The 20308-nt window shown below is 43.1% G+C and overlaps 1 protein-coding gene and 1 long non-coding RNA gene across 3 annotated transcripts in view; one reads left to right on the top strand and one right to left on the bottom strand.

Moving 5' to 3' along the window:
• The window catches only part of sema4ba (sema domain, immunoglobulin domain (Ig), transmembrane domain (TM) and short cytoplasmic domain, (semaphorin) 4Ba), a 133004-nt gene that overhangs the window by 63427 nt on the left and 49269 nt on the right, over positions 1–20308 (top strand). The gene's annotated exons all lie outside the window — the stretch shown is intronic.
• On the bottom strand, positions 17802–18630 carry LOC125804573 (uncharacterized). Its single transcript, XR_007440689.1, has 2 exons — positions 18401–18630; positions 17802–17921 (listed from the first exon to the last, which is right to left on the bottom strand). It is a non-coding gene; the product is annotated as an uncharacterized LOC125804573 (long non-coding RNA).

Below are 20308 nucleotides of genomic sequence, written 5' to 3'. Positions count from 1 at the left end.
GTGGCGTGTTTTGGGTGTTTGCTTGTATCGTTCGGCTTTGTAGACTCTCAGACTTCTCACCTGACCTTTTGTGAAGAGCCGTTCCTATCTCTTTAAACGGATCTGTCCAGATGACATTTGCACCAAGTTTTATCGAGATGTTTTTGTCTGAAGAGCTCTTACAGACAGTGACGAACATGCAGAAGAACAGTAACAGCATGTAACAGACGTTAGCCTGTGTGCTTGCTTACTATACAACTGTTGTGGTTTTAAAAAAGACATCACTGTAATGGGTGGTTTCCTTCTTTACATAATGGTTTGCTTTGGTTTCCTAATAAGTGTTCCTTGAAGTGCTTGACGTTTGTGAAACTCCTCCAGTCACACTGACTCCGTGGCTCGGACTTGGGGGCAAAACAAGGACCACAAATCTGGCCCAGGGAGCCCTGTGGGGGAGTTTTCCCAGGACCTGGCAATACTGGGGCCTCTGTTTGTTTATCTGTGTGGTCAGTAGTTCTTGAGTGGTCGTGATCCACTCGGAAGGATTTGTACGCAGTGTCTGCATGTTTCCTCACTCACTCACTCACTCACTTACTTACAGTGCAGTCCACACAAAGTCCACACTAGGGAATAGCCAATATATAATTTAGCTGATTACAGCATCCGTTATTAAATTTCATGAGACAGGAACAAGTGTTGTGTTTGCACTGACCACTGGATCAGACACAGCAGTGCTGATGGAGTTTTTGAACATCTCAGCTTCACTGCTGGACTGAGAATAATCCACCAGTAGTCCAGGACTACTTTGAATGACTGAGCTATTCAAACACATAAATGTTCATTGATCTAAACAATTTCACTGTAGCTCTGGCCAGTCTCAAGTATTTTGCAGCCTCTAACAGGTTTCTTCCACATATTTGCCGTGTCCTCTACATGGCTTGTGGCAGCACTTCTTATTAACAAAGCATTTTTTAACAGTGGTTTTCTTCTTGCCACTCTTCCATAAAGGCCGGCTTTGTGGAGTGCACAACTTATTTTCCTACCTGAGTTGTGGATTTCTGCAGCTCCTCCAGAGTGACTATGGGCCTTTTGGCTGTTTCTCTGACCAGTGTTTTTATTGCTCGATTCATCAGTTTTGGTGGTAGGCCAGGTCTTGGTAGATTTGCAATTGTAGAATATATATATATATATATATATATATATATATATATATATATATATATATATATATATATATATATATATATATATATATATTTTTTTTTTTTTTTTTGGATAATGGATTGAACAGTGCTTCTTGGGATGCTCAAAGTTTGTGGCCTAACCCTGCTTTAAACTTCTCCACAACTTTATTTCTGACCTGCCTGGTGAGTTTCTTGGTCTTCATGATGCTGTTCATTCACTTGTGTTCTCTAACAAACCACTGAGGCCTTCACAGAACAGGCATATTTATACTGAGACTAAATTACACACAGCTGGATTAAGTAATTTTGTGAAAACTTCTAAAAGCAAATGATTGCACTGGATTTTATTTAGGCATTTTAGAGTAAAGACAGCTGAATACTTTTGCATGTCATGTTCGTTCCACTTCACAATGATGTGCTACTTTGTGTTGGTCTATCGCTTCAAATCTCAATGAAATACATTTAAGTTTGTTGTTTTTTAGGATGACAAAATACTTTAGCAAGCCACTGTAGAGTTGACAGTAAGTGACCAGTGTGTGTTTAAAAATGTTTAAAAACTCCAGCAGCACTGCTGTGTCTAATCCAGTTGTTTTAATGTTGGGTTGAGTATCTATAAGCATTAGGCCTAGGCCAGCAAGCACACACAACTACACACTTGGCTGCTTTTGACTGACTTTTTCTGTACACTCTGTGGATTGCTTGTCCACACACACCTGAAACAAGCCATTAAGAGCACTGGTACAGGTTCCTGACCCTGGGAGCTGGTCCAGAGCGCTAGATAACAGATAAAACATGGACAGTCTGGAGGCTCTGAGGATTGCCTTGAGAACCACCACTGTGTTGTGTCTGCTGTGAGTATAGTCCACCTCTAACCCAGCATCTCAAACCCTTTTTAGAGATTCTCCCCCTTCCTCAGCCACCCCACGACCCCCACGACTCTCAGCAACCCCTTAACGAACAGACTAATCTGGCGTGAATAATGAATGGGGAGTTGTGTGTGTGTGAGTATGTGTGTGTGTCACGGAGTGAACACTAGGCTGTTTCTCATTATGTGCCTATCACGAGGGATCAGGGATTCGGTGAGGAGAAAGTACATCTGCTCCGCCTCTTCCCTTTTGTTCCTCCCCCTGATGCACGCTAGCAGTGCCGCACAGCTTGATCCACTACAAATCTGCTGAAAAAGAGGCCTATGAGGCAAGTTACACACCAGCCTGTGGTCTGCACAGCTTCAGTAAAGCGGAGACAACAGCAGACCGCATGCCTCATGTGGAAAACTCCCTGCTGGAGGAAGCGCGGTGACGTCAGCGACGTACCACACACTTGCGTGCATGCATGACTTTAAGTTTCAGTGTGCTTGGCTGGCAGACACTTGCCGTTTGCTCCAGCCTCTTGTAGAAATAATACCCCTTTTTGTGTGTATGTGTGCGTTGATGACAATGTAAGTACTTTGTTTTGACCTGTATTTATGTTGTGTCATCTGATTGTGTTATTTACATGCTGTTTAGTCCAGTAACCAGAGTTTACCGCGAGCTCCCATTCAATTCAATGGGAAAATTATCTATTCCTTAAATGCATTGGTAAATGCTTACTTTGGTGTTAAAGTTACATGAATAGTTGGGTTTGAGAGTGCTTTAGCGGTATTTTCTACCTGTGGTGTTATTTCCACTGTTCTGTGGCTGTTTGAGGCATTATTTAACTTCTAAATATTGTATTTGCTGTACCTATGGCGCCATGTGTTGTTCACGTGAACAGACTAGACTCTATGGCGGCAATACCGCTTGACATTTGTGTCTTTGAAGCGCCACCCGTTGGCTACTATAGGTACTGCACTTGAATTTTCTCTTATTTAACCCTATAAGTGCCTAGATTTCACTTATATTATTTGATATTACTAGCCACTTGCAGTAATTTGGTTTTCTTGTCACATTAATGTTACTTTGGTGCAATTACGTTATTATATATATATATTGTTTATGTAACTTGATGTGTGTTTTGATATTATTACTGCATGTTTGCATAATTTGATATAATGTAGAATTGGGTTTATACAATTTCTAATTATCTCTCTGTATATGTTTATATTACAGAGACCACACACACACACACACACCCAAACATACTCACTCTGCAATGCACACAAATCCTGTATCATTGAATATGTATGCAACAGTTCATTGAAGAAGCCACTTTAATACCTGGAAATCAATAAAGCTCTTAATATCACCTGAAGTCGCAGCTGTTCTCTGATCGGAGCACATAGTCAGTGAGGGGCAACTAGCTATCAACGTACACATCCGTCACAAGTGGTCCTTCGAGCCGGATAGCTCCGCCCACTGCGCTATGGCGACCCGCCAAGGTGATGACAGAGAAGATGACATCCAAGTCCGTCCCCAGAGAGCGAGACAGCTCCCACGGCATCTTGGGGACTACGAACTCGGTTTCCCAGCCAAACAGCTGCCTCTCTTTGAGCGACACCCCCATCAGGCTACAAAGAGTCAATCAGCTAGCCAGCTAGCACCTGCCGACTTCATCACACCTGTTCCAACTCTGCAGAGGACAGATGAAGAGGAGCGATGGCATCGTATGGAAGCCCGCTACAATGACCTTACCAAACAGCTAAAGGAATTGCAGCTTGTGATGGACAGCACCAAACGCCTGCCCTATCCACAAAGTGCTCCGGCATATCAGCCATCATATCCTCCATCTTACCATCACTATCCTCCACAGTACTCTAGAATGCCAAGGTTAACTCTGGACAGCCCTGCTGGCAGCCATCGGTCATCACCAGTGCACAGCCCCGCTCGCAACACTACTGCTGCTGGCGAAGAGCCCCTACAGCAGCCAGTGTCACAGCATGGTTCCCCATTACGACAGCCCAGCCTTCTGCTTCAGAATGGAGAGCCACGTGCACAAGACCAAGCCATGCTTACCCAGCCAGTCCACCAGGCCTCGGCACAAGTGCTCACGGATGATGGATGGATCTCCAACCCCAACTCTGCACTCCATACTCCTCGTCGACAGAATGGACAGCCATTACAGTCTGCGCCACAGCCCATTATGCCTCAGGCTTTGCCAGCGCAGCCCGTCAGCCATCCACCTCCTGTCCAACTGAGTAATCCTCTTCCTCAGCCTACTCAGCATTCACTTCCTCCATCAATACAATACCAGTCCTACCCTCAGTACCCTACCTATCCTCCTGCAGTTGATACAACTGGAGGGTACTACCCCTATTATCCATCACTCCCGCCAGCTACGCACATGCCTACGATGCCACCACCAGCACCCTATCTGCAACCTGTCCAACCACCGAGGCCAACAGCTCCTGGTATCCTGGAAATGGCCATTGCCTCTTCCTACGGCATTCCAAAACCCAAGCTTATCCCGTTCAGCTCTGGCAAGGAGAGCGACTTCATCATGATGAAGAAAGGACTGGACAGTGTGCTAGGTCCACACCAGCACTTAAGTGAGGACTACAAGTACCAAGTACTTCTTGACCTTCTCAAACAGCCAAACGCCTTTCAGGTGGCCAAAAGGTATGTCAACGACCCAACACCGTACACGAGCACCATGCATGCCCTCGAACAGCGCTATGGCCAGCCACGCCAGCTTGTCCAAGGAGAGCTGAGAGCCATCCTGAATTCTCCTCCGATCAAACCTGGTGACGCACAGGCATTTGAGGACTTCTCATCTGGTGTCAGCACTTTAGTGGGACTGCTGAGCAGTATCGATGGTACCTCTCAAACCGAGCTGAGATGTGGCTCTCACGTGGACACACTGCTAAGCAAGTTACCTGCCACGTACAGAGACCGCTTCGCTGAGCATTGCATATCCAAGGGTATCATCCGCAGTGGCAGTGATCGGACATACACGCTCCCTGATTTTGCAGATTGGCTGGAACGCAAAGCACAAGCCATACAGGTGGCAAGACGTGCTACTGAAGCTTCTAAACCTGGAATCATTCAGTCTGAGCGCAAGAACAAGACTACCAAACAGCAGTCTAAGTCCGCCACTGTCTATGTGACTAACCAAACTGAGAGCTCAGAGCCACAAAATTCTGCCACCTCTCCAGCCAGTTCAAATCCCAGTCAGGCCTCGAAGAAGCGAGAGCGCTTTAAGCCCTATTGCCCCTACTGCTCCAACCAAGAGCACTACCTCAGTGCATGTACAGAGTTCGCCAAACTCAGCACAGCTGAGAAAGGTGCTTGGATCACGGAAAGGAGTAAATGCTGGCGATGCGGGCGTGGACATAAGCCAGAGAGCTGTACCTTGAAGAAGCCATGCCCCACCTGCAATGAGCAACACCTTCTTGTCCTGCATGAAGTGGCCATCAAAGCCTGCCAGAGCCTATTCACGGTTGCTGCATCTTCCAGCATGGTGTATGTGAGCCAGTCCAATCACTCCAGTCGCGTCATGGTGAAGGTTGTCCCTATTCAGCTGCACAGCGGAGGCAAAGTACTGGACACTTACGCCGTACTAGATGACGGTTCTGAAAGAACCATTCTCCTTCCCGCCGCTGCAAGGCATCTTGATCTGCATAGGGATGATGAAGTTCTGTCACTCCGCACCATCAGACAAGATGTGGTGAAGCTTAATGGAGCATCGGTGACATTCGAGGTATGCAATCCCAACAACACTCGGGCGAAATATACCATAAGTCATGCATTTACTGCTGAAGAGCTCAGTCTTGCAGAGCAATCTTGCCCTGTGGAGATGCTCAAGAAGAAGTTTGACTATCTTCGTGAGGTTCCGGTGCGAGGCTTCAGCGTAGTCCAGCCTTTACTCCTCATCGGCTCTGATCACCCACACCTGATCACTCCAGTACGTCCAGTACTTAGAGGACCTCAAGGCAGTCCAGTCGCTGTATGCACTCAGCTGGGATGGACCATACAGGGACCAACTAATTTCCTGCAAACCCCCTCCGCGGAGACATCATGTCTCCATGCAGCGTTTCAGTCTCCCAATCAAGACCTACACCGACATGTTGAACTGCTGTGGCAAGTCGACACCCTGCCGTTTCGTTCTGAGAAGGAAGCAACACGCTCCAAGCAAGATCAGCTAGCTGTCAACACACTGGACCAGCAAACTGGCCGTGTCACAGTAGATGGCATAGCCCGCTATGCTACACCTCTACTCCGCAAACCAGCAGCTCCCAAACTACATGCACCTCCATCGGCGGTGATGCCCTGGCTACGTGCTACTGAGCGACGTCTAGCCAGCAACTCAGATCTGGCCAAGGTCTACAACGAGGAGATCCACAAGTTGGAGAGGGCTGGATATATCGTCAAGATCAGCAGTGATGAAGCAAGCCAGTCAGAGGAGTCCTGGTACATTCCACACCACATTGTTCACCACAATGGGAAAGCCAGAGTGGTGTTCAACTGTTCGTTCAAGTACCAGCAGACTGCCCTCAACGACATCTTGCTGCCCGGACCCAACCTAGGAGCCTCACTGCTCAGTGTGCTTCTCCGGTTCAGGGAGTACCCAGTAGCCATCAGCGGAGACATCTGTGGAATGTTCCACCAGATCCGGCTACTCCCTGAAGACCAACCACTCCTTCGCTTCCTGTGGCGTGATATGGAGAGGGAGCGCAGCCCAGACATCTACGAATGGTGTGTTCTGCCTTTCGGTACTGCCTGCAGCCCATGCTGTGCTATATATGCACTGCAACAGCACGTCAAGACCAACAGTGCCGGTAACGAAGAGGTCCTGTACTCAGTTAACAACGCCTTCTACGTAGACAACTGCCTCCAGTCTCTCTGCACTTCACCACAGGCCAGAGAGCTGATTGATAAGATGAGAGTCCTGCTTGCTGCTGGTGGATTCGACATGAGGCAGTGGGCAAGCAACCGACCAGAGGTCATTGCTCATCTCCCGTCAGAGGCAAGATCTCAAGGTTGTGAATTGTGGCTAACTGCAGAGAGAGCCGATCCTCAGGAATCTACCCTAGGACTACGGTGGCACTGCCCCTCCGACACGCTTGGCTACAAGCACCGGCAACCAGTAGCCTCTGAGCCCACACTGAGAAATGTGTATAGAGTTTTGGCTTCTCAGTACGACCCACTAGGGTACATTATTCCCTATACTACCCGTGCTAAAGTCCTGATCCAAGCTCTTTGGAGGCACGAGCAACAGTGGGATGAGCCCATCACCGGAGAACTACTCATAGTGTGGCAGACTTGGGTGAGTGAACTTTCCCACCTTCAGCATGTCAGTATGCCTCGCTGCTACATACCGGTCAACATGAGCACTGACCCTTCTAATGTTGACCTACATGTTTTCTGTGACGCCTCGGAGAAGGCATACGGATCCGTTGCCTACCTTCGTATGGAAGACGCAGAAGGACACCCACATGTGTCATTCGTCATGGCACGATCCCGGGTCGCACCACGGAAGCAGCTCTCCATGCCCCGTCTGGAGCTCAGCGCTGCATTGACTGGAGCTCAGCTCGCCAAACTGCTACACTCTGAGCTCACCCTATCCCTGAGGCACACAGTCATGTGGTCAGACTCCACCACAGTGCTCAGTTGGATCCGGTCGGACTCAGCTCATTACAAGGTGTTCGTCGGAACTCGCATAGCTGAAATCCAGGAGCACACCAATGCCAGTGACTGGAGGTACGTTCCCTCTGACCAGAACTCAGCCGATGACATCACTCGGGGGAAGTCACTGCATCAACTAGCTCAACCAAGCCGTTGGAACGATGGACCTGCTTTCCTGTACGAACCCTCTAGCCATTGGCCAGAGAACTTGGTGGCGGGAGTGGAAGATACAGGGGAGCTCAGGAAATCCATCTTCTGTGGCCAGCTTACAGTCCCTGATGCATGTCCTGATCCACTGCAGTACGAGACCTGGTCTGATCTAGTGGATGCTACTTACCGGTCTCAATACAGGGCGGCAGAGGCCTCCATGTCTGCTTCAGCTCGCATAGACACAGAAGTAGCTCTCCTGAAGCGAGCGCAAGCTGACAGCTTCCCTGAGGAACTCAGCGCCCTGCAGCATGACCGCCCTATCCGGCCTAGTAGCCGCCTCATATCACTCTCGCCCGAGTACGACCATACTCTTGGTCTCATCAGAGTGGGAGGTCGCCTCCGCAAAGCTGACAATCTACCTGAAGACTCGATTCACCCCATTGTCCTTGCACCAGATCATCACATCACACAGCTCCTAGTGAAGGATTACGATAATTGGCTCTTGCATGCTGGTCCAGAGAGAGTATTCGCGGAGATCAGGAGGTCATACTGGATCCTCAGAGGCCGCCAAGCCATACGGAAGCACCAGCGACACTGTGTCGAGTGTTGCAGATGGCGAAGCAAGCCTACAATCCCCAAGATGGCCGACCTACCTGCTGCGCGCCTCCGACTCAACAAGCCTCCATTCTGGTCCACCGGAGTGGATTGCTTCGGCCCGTACACAGTCAAGGTAGGACGGCGGCAAGAGAAACGCTGGGGCATTGTGTTCAAATGTCTCACATCCCGCTGCGTTCATCTTGACCTGATGCCAAGTATGGATACAGACTCCTTTCTCCTTGCCCTCCGCCGCTTCATAGCGCGCAGGGGCAAGCCTTACGAGATACTCTGCGACAGAGGCACCAATTTCCGTGGTGGTGAGAAGGAGCTCCAGCAAGCTTTCGAAGCCCTTGAGCCATCGCTCAAAGAACAGCTGGCCAAACAGTGCATCCTGTTCAGATTCAACCCCCCTCTCGCTCCACACTTTGGGGGAGTGTGGGAGAGGGAGATTAAATCGATGAAGGTCTCACTTCAGACCATCCTGAAGGACCAAGTCCTCCCAGAGGAAGCCCTAATGACTGTGCTTATTGAAGTTGAGGGCATCCTCAATTCTAAGCCCCTAGGATACGTATCCTCTGACTTGGCCGATCCTGACCCGATTACCCCTAATCTCCTCCTCATGGGGCGGCGAGACGCTTCACTGCCCCAAGCAGTCTATGGTTCCAGTGACCTGCTGAGACGACGCAGATGGCGACACAGTCAAGTGCTTGCCGACCACTTCTGGAGTCACTTCACACGCAAATACTTACCTGGTTTACAGCCCCGACAGAAGTGGAGAACTGCTACAGCAGATCTGGCAGTGGGCACCGTCGTCATGGTGCTCGACCCACAGCTCCCGAGAGCGCTGTGGCCCGTTGGGCGCATCACCCGCATCATTCCCAGTGACGACGGAAAGGTCCGCGCTGCAGAGGTGGACATCAAGGGCAACCTCTACACCCGTCCTGTTGCCAAGCTGGTCGAGCTACCAGAGATGCCCGATGACAGAGAGCCCAGCGCACGCTAATCCAGCAGAGACTTTCCAGTTCTACGTATTCGCTCCACGAATCCGGGGGCGGCTGTGGAAAACTCCCTGCTGGAGGAAGCGCGGTGACGTCAGCGACGTACCACACACTTGCGTGCATGCATGACTTTAAGTTTCAGTGTGCTTGGCTGGCAGACACTTGCCGTTTGCTCCAGCCTCTTGTAGAAATAATACCCCTTTTTGTGTGTATGTGTGCGTTGATGACAATGTAAGTACTTTGTTTTGACCTGTATTTATGTTGTGTCATCTGATTGTGTTATTTACATGCTGTTTAGTCCAGTAACCAGAGTTTACCGCGAGCTCCCATTCAATTCAATGGGAAAATTATCTATTCCTTAAATGCATTGGTAAATGCTTACTTTGGTGTTAAAGTTACATGAATAGTTGGGTTTGAGAGTGCTTTAGCGGTATTTTCTACCTGTGGTGTTATTTCCACTGTTCTGTGGCTGTTTGAGGCATTATTTAACTTCTAAATATTGTATTTGCTGTACCTATGGCGCCATGTGTTGTTCACGTGAACAGACTAGACTCTATGGCGGCAATACCGCTTGACATTTGTGTCTTTGAAGCGCCACCCGTTGGCTACTATAGGTACTGCACTTGAATTTTCTCTTATTTAACCCTATAAGTGCCTAGATTTCACTTATATTATTTGATATTACTAGCCACTTGCAGTAATTTGGTTTTCTTGTCACATTAATGTTACTTTGGTGCAATTACGTTATTATATATATATATTGTTTATGTAACTTGATGTGTGTTTTGATATTATTACTGCATGTTTGCATAATTTGATATAATGTAGAATTGGGTTTATACAATTTCTAATTATCTCTCTGTATATGTTTATATTACAGAGACCACACACACACACACACACCCAAACATACTCACTCTGCAATGCACACAAATCCTGTATCATTGAATATGTATGCAACAGTTCATTGAAGAAGCCACTTTAATACCTGGAAATCAATAAAGCTCTTAATATCACCTGAAGTCGCAGCTGTTCTCTGATCGGAGCACATAGTCAGTGAGGGGCAACTAGCTATCAACGTACACATCCGTCACACCTCACATGCATTAAAGGCACCTACTCCTATTTATATAGAGATGCCTACACACAACCTGTTCATGCTTCTCTGTCCTTGACCTGTTTTGGTGTCTCTGGATTTAGCGTGCTGGAAGTAAATCAAACTGACAGTGGTGACAACTGTACTCTGTTTGCCTTTTTGGGCCTTTAAAGAGAGACATATATTGGTTTATAGTACTATTTGTATGCAAGGCTGCCTTTGTGGTATGAGCATTTACAGCTCTGGAAATAAAAAATAAGAGACCACTTAAAAATGATGAGTTTCTTTGGTTTTACCACATTGAAAACCGCTGGAATATAATCAAGAGGAAGATGGATGATCACAAGAACTGCTTGTATTTTTGCACCAGGAGTGGTATAAGGTTATCCAAAAGCAGTGTGTAAGACTGGTGGAGGAGAACATGCCAAAATGCATCAAAACTGTGATTTAAAAACCAGGATTATTCCACCAAATTTAGATTTCTGTACTCTTAAAACTTTATGAATATGAACTTGTTTTCTTTGCATTATTTGAGGTCTGAAAGCTCTGCATCTGTTATGTTATTTCAGCCATTTCTCATTTTCTGCAAATATTATATAAATTATTCAAATACAAGATAGACATTTAGACTCATAAATGAAGCATCATAATCTTAATCTCAATCATTAGGATATATTCACATTACAAGCCTCATTAATTGATTCAGATTTTTGATCAGTTTAGATTAGGCTATATTGACCGTGCAGCAACCAGTACAACCTGAAAAAGTACATTTCCATGATCTTTCAATCAGATTTTATCAGTGATGTAAATGTAAATATTTTTAAAAAGGTAAATTGATCTTCAGTTTTGAGAATTTTGATCTCTCCTCATCCAGAAAGATCTGATCTTTTGTGACTGGAATCATCTGCCTGGCAGTGCAAGAGAGATGCCGCTGAGTGAAAAAAAATCCTATAAGGACAGCATTAAGCACATGTGTCCAGACAAAATGAGGCATTAAATCTGATTGCTCATATTCATTCATTCATGATCATTTATTTCTAATTAAAGCCCATTTTCTACCCAATTTGGAAGGCCAATTACCCTACCCACTCATTAGGACTCCCCCCAATACATACTGGAGAGTGAAAACTAGCGTGTGTCTTCTCTGACACATGTAAACACATGAAGTCAACAGCTCCTTTTAAACTGCTGCTGTAGCATCACTGGGTTGACATGATTCTTTTTCTATTTGCATGATATATTCTGCTATAATATTCTTCTATATATTTTTGTATATCTGCTTAAATGTGTATCTACCTGAAAGTTAGCGTACAAATTTATTTTACTGATATTTTTGTGATTCACTTATCTATGTACCTAGCTGACATTAGAAAACAATTAGCTAGCGATCAGCTCAAAAAACAAAACTTTCAAGCAATGAGGTGAACGTTAGGTACTTAGTTACTTAACCATCGCAAACCTCATTTAAAGCAAATAACATACTGAGATACACAAAAAGCATCAACTAAGCCATGTTTTGAGTTTTGTAGCTAATGCTAGTGGTTTAATAGTCGAAACAATACTAACTCGAAAACTAATGACAAACTTAAAGCTACATTATCAAAAATCTAAATTAACTTTACCTCAGAACTTTGTTTTAGAAGAGAATTCTTAATTTTCTGTAAACAAATATCAGCAAGCTGTGCACTTGCTAAAATTTGTTATGAAGCCTGCTAGATAGGATGCTTCTACAGGGGTTGGACAATGAAACTGAAACACCTGGTTTTAGACCTCAATAATTTATTGTCCCGACAGACAGTTTTGGTGGAAACAGGAGAGCTGTGGTGCACATTGAATTCTGCCGTGATTTGGGCAGCCGTAGTTTTATGTTTTTTGGATACAATCCAGGTTAGCACCCGAACATCCCTTTCAGACAGCTTCCTCTTACAGCGTCCACAGTTAATCCTGTTGGATGTGGTTGGTCCTTCTTGGTGGTATGCTGACATTACCCTGGATACCGTGGCTCCTGATACATCACAAAGACTTGCTGTCTTGGTCACAGATGCATCAGCAAGTCGTGCACAAACAATTTGTCCTCTTTTGAACTCCGGTATTTCACCCATAATGTTGTGTGCATTGCAATATTTTGAGCAAAACTGTGCTCTTACCATGCTAACTGAACCTTCACACTCTGTTCTTACTGGTGCAATGTGCAATTAATGAATATTGGCCACCAGGCTGCTCCAATTTAGCCATGAAACCAGTTTCAATGTCCAACCCTTGTACTAGTTTAAAATTATACCAGCTTTTGTGTTTATTTGTTGATTTTTACATGAAGAGGGCAAATGCTACTTGTACCCGGATGCAAATAGTCACTACCTATATTCATTTTTTCTGACATTAATATAATCAATCACAACTGATTTTAAAATTCCAAAATCGATTAGCTTGAATCACCACCTTCAAAATAATGTTTCACAACAGATTTTCATTCCTAATATTGACCGCAGAGTTGAATTTAAGTAAACTAGGCCACGTATCTTTGCACTACACAGCGCACAATACGCCGAGAAGAGTGTGTGCGTGCGTGACATGTTGTTGTCCGTCTCTCTGCAGTGGGAGTATCTTGGAGGGATTTGGCTGGAGGTGTGCAGACATGCTCTGACAAAGCCCCCAGCTGCCTGCAGACACACTGTACGTGCAGACCCTGGAACACATCCAGCAGCGTAAAGCAGAGCATTCCTGTAAAGAACGATGCGTTACGACACGGCCTTGTAGAACACCGCAGCACGAGCAGAAAGGAATCTCTGCTGTTTACCTATTTGGTAGCGCTGTTTTGTTAACCTTACAACAGAGGTCGCAAATCAGAGCCTGCGACAGCTCGTTTATGGAATTCCATGTCAGACACTGTTTTGCAAATGTTAGGCAATAGATTTGAAACGCTGAACGATTACAGATAAAGGTCATGCCGTCAGAACTTTGAGGAAGGGATAGGACTTGCTGTTGTAGTGCATTCAGAATTTACTGCTGCATAAATTGACTTGTAAAGGTAAATAAATAAATATAAATATAAGGGTCTTTATCGGAATACTTTGCCAGTGGATTTTTAAATTAGTGTAATTATTGATGATATTTATAAAACTATACATAGACTAGGGCTGGGCAATATATTAAGACGGAAACTCATAGACCAATCATGTTCATTCTAAATAAAGTGTGGTGCACACAGAAAAGGTATATAAGCTCATATAACATAAACAGCAGCAGCGTGAAGCATCACCACTGAACTTAACGATGATCTTTAAAGCAGACACGCCCACTCTAACCTAAACTGACCAATCAGCTCCTTCATATGGGTATGAGATCAGAATTGCCGTTGTTTCAGCCCAGATTTACAGAAAACTCAAACTGCACTTTTTATTTACTTATTAACTTATTAAAAGTGTAAAAACTTTAGATGCCATTTTTTCCAGAAACACACAATATTTTTTATGTATCATGTTGTTTAGACTTAGACTACTTAGACTTATTGAAAAAAAAACATTTAATTTGAGGAATCTGTTATTTATAATTAGTGTAGCTTTGTCTCAGAATTGTCTTTTTATTTTATGGGATGAAAAAAAAAAAATATATATATATATATATATATATATATATATATATATATATACTTTTCATTTTCATAAGGGCTGCTACTATTTTGGTAGTCAACTACTATATGACACACCCCCATTGAGCACCAGTCACTATAAATATAAATATTAATTTTATTTTGACAGCAAGGAACAAACAAAAACAAACAAACAAATCATTACAGGACATTTACTGTATATACTAACTGAATCTGAACCATATAAAGTCTCCAATGAGCCACATATAACCATGCAACAGCCTACTTACCATAAACCTCAAACCCAATTACTCAAATCTGGTTCTGGGAAAAACAGCATTGAGCAACGCACTGTGTTCTCTGCCCTCATGAGCTTTAATACAATTCATCTAAATCATCAGTTAATCGTCAGGCTCTTCACCAGCTGAAGTGGACTGAATAACACCAGCTTAAATCATGATGAGGATTAGATCAGGCTGCTCAGGGATGAAGTCATAAATTGCCAGGTATGTCTACGGGCACATCCTCAGGCAGAGAGAGAGAGAGAGAGAGAGAGAGAGAGAGCAGTGCTGGCTTGATATTATGGGAACGCATCCAAGAACATGCTAAAAAACACACACACACACGCCCCTCAGAGTGCTTGAGAAATGAGTATTAGAGTGTTGGGGTGTTGCTTTCTTTCCTTTTTCTGGCAAAAGTGTCAGATATGATTTATGAACAACACTCAACACCGTTTCCTTCACTAATCACACACTCCACTCGTGCAGAGAGCAGTGTGAAAATAACAGCAACGAAGTGCAAATAAACGTATGGGTCAATATCAATATAATATTTCAATATAATCAATATATTTGTTCAAGTATAGTTGTTTTAAGTTGTTAAAAATGTGTAACAATACAGTTTAGAAGTTTCATATGTATTCAGAATTAACACATTATTATAGATATGGAGGGATTTTAAACATCAATACATTACAGTACTTTTTGTACTTTTTTTTCTTAATTATTTCCTGCTTAAGTTGCATGATTTGTTTTTTTTTATTATATATGTTTTAAAAAGTTTTAAAAATGTTTTTTATATAATTTAGGCAGTTTAATTATTATTATAATTATTATTTAGCTAGTTTCATTTAAAAAAATCAATTTTAATGTTTAATATAACTAATTTCTACATTCATTTTGTTGCAGTAATATGTTAATGAAATTAATACAATATATTTTGTTTGTGTTTTTTTTCATATCGCCATCAAAATTGTTACTGTAAAAAAATATCCCTGAAACAATATGATAATATTTTATGGTAATACTATGCATCCCTAGTGCTTAGTGCAGCTCTGGTTTAGTACAGTTTAATTTATGCTTGGATAACCTATATATTTACTACAGCAACCTTAGTTCACATTAGCAGTCAGTACATATTGAACACGGCCTGGTCAATATTTAGGATTAGCAGTCAGTCAGAACATGTTAGAAAACATGTTAATAGAACATGTTTTCAGGCTGTTTCTGGCTTGTATAAAGGCAGAAGTTGTCTTGCTGTTTAAATATCAACACATTTAGCAATTTAAGACCAATAACTGTGTTAATGCTGCTTGTGAAATCTGTAATTACACCCTCTTCCCATAGAAATTCCACGGAATTCATTAAAACCCTCTCTGGGTCTGACCTCTGGAATGAGGTTATTGGCATCGTCCTCACTCACGTGATTAGGCTCTAGGCTTGTGCAGATATAAAAAACAATGTTATAAAATCATAGTTACCTAACATTTTAATTTAAACTACTATCACAAAATATTTCAGGGTATAAATATATATACACACATACATATATACAGCCTTGGAAAAAAAATAAAAGACTACTTAAGTTTCTGAATTAGTTTGCCTGATTTTGCTATTAATAGGGTTATAGGTATATGTCTGAGTAAAATTAAAGAAAGAAATCAATATTTGGTGGAATAACCCTGTTTTTTAATCAAATTATTTATGCATCTTGGTATGTTCTTCACCAGTCTTACACACTGATTTTGGATAACTTTATGCCAGCTTGGTTTGATGGCTTGTGATCATCCATCTTCCTCAGTTTGGTAAAATCAAAGAAACTCATCATTTTTAAGTGGTCTCTTATTTTTTCTAGAGATCTATATATTACATTGGATAAACTAAACATAACTTTGTTAGAAAGTAGCATATTCATGTCTTATTAGTGATTTTAAGAAATTTTGAAACAATTTTGAGATGATAGTGCTTTGAAAAATAGTGCATTTTTTATTATTAAGCTTTAGGTTTTTTTATTGGTCAACAAATCTAAAACAATCTCTTGTCTAAAATGCAACAAACTCAATAGTTTTAACTCAAAATTTTAGATTATTATTCCATACTTTATTACTAAATCTCACTACATGTCTGCATAAAAGTCCTACACATCATAGAACTAGCTGAGGTTTCAGTTATCTCATGCTGTCTTCTCTTGCTAACATGACAGGCCCCCTGAGCAGCTCCCTAAACAAACACAAGACCCTCAGAGCTCATGTAAGCAGCCTCCTGGGTGAGCCCACCTCTTAGTGCCTGATGCTGTAGTAAATGCCTTCCAGATGTTTCTGCCCCCTCCCCTCCCCACCTCTCCTCATGCTGCTCCTCCAGTCTTACAGAAAATGCATCTATGGTTCATCTCGCTCATTAGTTTTCACCTTCTTTAAAGTTGAGGTGAGGTGAGGCACTACTACAGTAGGCAGGTGAATGAAATGATGGTTCGTTATGTGTGTATGGTATTTCTAGTACTAGTGTAGCTTTGCTTTACTTTTTCTTTTTGATGACTGGTCAGTTTTGATATTGCTTGTGAGAGAGAAGGTCATTGTCCTTGGCCTTGTGATATCTGGGCTCCTGTCATGATCCTGTCATGGGCGGAGCCTACCACCTTGGCAGCCAAGTGGTACCAAATGGTGATAGTGATTGGGAGGAAGGTGAAGAAAGACAAGACACTGACATCTAAACTCAGGAGAGTGGACATATTAGGATGTTAATAAAACTAACTATGCAGACAATAGCTGCGGTCCAATCTGAAGGGAGCTGCCTAGGTAGTCATTGCCTTCAAAGGCAGCATCCTCGTTCGGCAGCATTTTCACCCATAAGGGATCTTATAAGGCAGCGCGTTCGGGACACGCTCTGGAGTCAGCATACGTCATCACGTCTAGCGCGCTGTGCCCGTGAGCTTGTTTATAAATAACTAAAGTTAATGATCACTTACCTCGGGATAAATCTCAATGCAGCGGCAGCTATTTCTCTTTAACTCATCCAAATATTACAGATATTTAAATATTCATGATTTACTTTAATTATACACTTTTCCTCACTTCATTCTCAGAGTATGGTCAGTTTTATGTATGCATTTATTTTATTTTTGATTAGATGCTTTGTAGAAATGCATGAGTAATGAAACCATAATATAATAAATATTTTGTATGAGCCAGAGCTAAATTATCAAACTAAGCTACGTTTCACACAATAGTACATTCATACACAGTCAGCTAATTTTTATTATATCTTTATCTTTAAGTTGCATAAAACACATGATTCATAAACTTATTTTTTTTTTTTTTTACCCATACCCACTAGTTGAGATGTGATACTACAATAAGCATAGTGACAATAAACACACAGCAAGCAAAAATAATAATGTTAAGAGAGAAAACTTTATTACATTCAAAGAAAAAATATATATATTCATAAAGGGAGCTAACGCTGCCTCCAGCCGGTCTGACCAGCGTTCACCTTCCCCGGCCCACGTTCATCCCTGTGGAAAAAATAAATCTGAATTAGTAACAGCGGTTTATGGAGAACACGCTCATAATTACACTATTTACACAGTAAATCACTCAGTTACAGGTAACTCTAGTTATTCCCTCTAACAATTAAACTATTTACACATTAAATCACTGAATTACAGGTTATTCTACAGTGTTACACTATTTACACAGTAAATCACTTAGTTATACGTAACAGTGACTTAAAACGGCCAGGGTGTCTTTGTTTCCTAGCGGGGGTTTCCTCAGCGCTGCAGCCGCGTTTGGTACTCTGTAAGTCGGCTAGATGCGTGTTAGCTTACCCGGTAAATTAGCGCGATAAGCTAACGGTAGCTTCCGCCGGTCAGGTCTTACATTAAATGAAGTACAGGCGAAAACAACGATGGAAAACAACTTAAAACAGTCTAAAATATGCTAGTTTGATAAACCCACGCAGCGGTGAGTGGAAATACAGGAGGGAATTACTTACATTTGTACAGAAACTCCCTCGCAGTGCCGGCTCCGTCCGCCATGTTTTTAAATCTGAGCGCTGGAACTCTGAGCTGGTGAAATGCATCATGGGATTGCCTTCGCCGTGAAGGATACATCTCACGCTGCCTTCAGAATCGGGGTAAAATAAGGCAGCTGCCCAGGTAGGCAGCACATGCCACCTTCCGAATGGGACAGTCCTTTTCTCGGGAGCGCGCCTATGCTGCCTGCAAATGCTGCCTAGTTGGGCAGCTCCCTTCAGATTGGACCGCAGCTTATATATAATATCTAATGTAAATATCGTTGCTGTCCAATTAAAAACACTTACCTCCAAAACAGCTACTTTACAGGAGAGAGAAAAAACCTTGTAAACGTTGAATGGAAGTCAATGTAAGAAGAGTTTATTTCAGGTCATTTTGAAGAGTTTCTATTGGTCCGTTTATCAAGAATTTTTGCCACAGAGTAAAGGACAGTTTGTCTGTTCAAATTATGTGGTAATCTTAAAATCGACAAAAATGGAGATAAGTGTTTTTCATAGGACAGCGACGATATACTATTTTATGTGTTGTTGCATTCAAATTGGATCACAACACAGGTACAACCTTTCACCTGTTAACCCCCACTAGAGCCCACCCACTAGATCAGTTTAACAATGTCAGAAGAATCTCAGACAGTACACAGCAGGATTATCCAGGAGACTTCTTCTGAGGGAGGGATCTATATCTACTGTCTGTGGCAAGCCAATAGATGCGGGAGATGTAAATAAACTTTCAAATAAAGACTTTGTGCTTCTCTCACAGTTAAACTGTCTAGAGAATGCGACTGCGACTAGAGAGTGTAAAAAAGATAAGGTACCGGAGGTGATTTAGGCCTTTATGAAGCTCTTTTGTGAGGCATTGCTGCAGAGACGGCTGGGTATTGTACTGAGAGAACACTGATGGACAAAAATATATTGTTATTTTCTATATATCTTTTTTTCTCTATGGAGTCAGCAGTAGTGTCTTGTGTGATTAACAAATCCTGGAACTAGAAACAGCAGTGAAGGTGGATTTAAACATACAAATACAAGTATGTATCTATTTAGATGTGCATTATTCTTTGTTCTTATTGAATTTTGAGAACTCTCAGGGTTTTACTGTTTTGGAACAGGATGTTCTAAATGAGAGTGTTGAGGGACGGCTTTGTTATTCTCTCAATCTTCGCTCCTTCCGGGGAAAATAAGAGGTTTTCTGAGAATGGGAGAGGCACTTGCCCCTCACTGTATCAGAGGCTACGGCTTCTCATAAGCCCTGCACTGACCACTTCCTCTGGATGTGCAGAAAAAGAATGCTTGAAGGCAAAAGGGGAGGAGCCACGACCAGAGTGTTGGTTTACTCTGTTGCCTTTGGCCTGAGCTCTTGGAGGGGAGTTTTAGAGGAGAGCGAGAGCGCGAGCGTCATTGTGAGAGGATGTTTAATCATAAGCAGGAGCACGTTTGTAGAGCACTGGACACATTTGGAGCACCGCATTGATGGACTCTTCAGCAGAGGAAAGAGAAGGTGCTTCATCATGGACTGGAGAGAGATGCCAGGAGCACTATTCCTATTACTATTCCTTTTAAGTCTGCATCTCCAGGGCCTCCATACTGTAGGATCACTTTATAGTTGTGTAATTACAGACTGTAGTAGTGTATCTGTTTCTCTGCGTACTTTATTATCCTCGGGTGGTGGTTCGTTCTCAGCACTGCTAGCAGTGACACTCTGATGATGCTGCAGAGCAGAGACATGGTAGTGGTGTATAAGGTGTACAAACTGGATCAGTCACAGCAGTGCTGCTGGAGTTTTTAAACACCTCAATGAAACCAGAAATATCCTGCCGACAGCATCCTGTGGGCAGCATCCTACAGTGCCCACTGGGGAAGGACTACTGC

This window comes from Astyanax mexicanus, chromosome 9 (genome assembly GCF_023375975.1).
Source record: "Astyanax mexicanus isolate ESR-SI-001 chromosome 9, AstMex3_surface, whole genome shotgun sequence".
Taxonomy (NCBI): domain Eukaryota; kingdom Metazoa; phylum Chordata; class Actinopteri; order Characiformes; family Acestrorhamphidae; genus Astyanax; species Astyanax mexicanus.
This window is presented reverse-complemented; position numbering and strand designations above follow the sequence as displayed.